This window comes from Stegodyphus dumicola, chromosome 10 (assembly GCF_044657685.1).
Source record: "Stegodyphus dumicola isolate Sdum_Otavi_A_Nest chromosome 10, ASM4465768v1".
NCBI classification, from domain to species: domain Eukaryota; kingdom Metazoa; phylum Arthropoda; class Arachnida; order Araneae; family Eresidae; genus Stegodyphus; species Stegodyphus dumicola.
Genome location: NC_140777.1, coordinates 16,147,171 through 16,148,343, shown reverse-complemented (window position 1 = coordinate 16,148,343; position 1,173 = coordinate 16,147,171). Strand labels below are relative to the sequence as shown.

The 1,173-nt window shown below is 34.4% G+C and overlaps 1 non-coding gene across 1 annotated transcript; it reads left to right on the top strand.

Moving 5' to 3' along the window:
- Nucleotides 1–762: 762 nt before the first annotated feature.
- TRNAS-AGA (transfer RNA serine (anticodon AGA)) lies at nucleotides 763–844 on the top strand. Its single transcript has one exon. It is a non-coding gene; the product is annotated as a tRNA-Ser (tRNA).
- The last annotated feature ends 329 nt before the right edge of the window (nucleotides 845–1,173 follow it).

The following is a 1,173-nucleotide window of genomic DNA, read 5'->3' as shown; positions in this document are numbered from 1 at the left end:
TAGGATGCAATCACAGCGCTTACCCGAAGCCAAAAATATAGAAAAGGTAAAGTCAAGGGTTAAATTCATCAATTCTAATGAGAATGCATTAGCGAAGTAAAGCACTGCAGTTTTACATAATTTCTGAGTAAGCTATTCGTACGAATTGGAATATTTCTTGCATTTAAACTTGTGTTCCAAATTAATATTTAACTTGAAATTAATGTAGATAATTACTGAGAGCATTCGATCTTTGTATAGTAGTTTACGTGAGATGAGATCGCTTGGGGTCACGTGATATGAACCGGCGAATCCGGATGTTGAACCATGAAAGCATAGTAAATTCTTAAATTAATGTCTTTTTACAAATTTATTGTCTTTATTTATTGGCTTTTTATAAAATTTTAAGCGATATTAAAATGCTTATGCCTTCAAAAAAGAATTTTTAGAACTAACATTTTTTAATATTTTTCATGTGTATACTGTATGTTGTCGCCAATAAAGTCTGCTTGGCGAGATTTGCGCCGGCGAAACGGAAAAGTACCTAATAGCCTTCCCTGAACTAATATAGAGAACTTGAACTAATATACACCTACTATATATAGACAGTCTTACTAGTGCAAAGAAATCTAAACAATCTCTTAATTAATAGAGAAATTTATGTATTTTTTGTTTTCAGTGGGTCTGGTCACGTAAATTGTCCAGAAAACTGACATAAATGGGAAATTCGCCGGTTCCAAAATGGGAGAAAGATTAGTAATAAAGAACACACGTTTCGCGTAAGTAGTCGTGGCCGAGTGGTTAAGGCGATGGGCTAGAAATCCATTGGGATTTTCCCGCGTAGGTTCGAATCCTACCGACTACGAGTTCGTTCTTTTGCTGCATTCTTCAGTTTGTGCTTATGTTGGGTTAGTTTGTTGTTATTCGTTAAGTTCTATAAAGTGGTGCATCATCGGAATACGCCAAATCCCAATGACTTTCCTAATTATACTAGCAAATAATTATGAATAAATTCGTAATTAAGTTAGAAAAATCGCATCATTAATATGAGTGAAGCTATGGCTCATAATTTACAGTGTGTAATAATTAAGGTATTAAAATATTGTTATTATTAGTCCAAACGGGCAATAAGCCCAGAAGGACTATAATTTCGTTTTGGCATTTTGCGCTGATTCACGACAAGCGCTGTTCCAC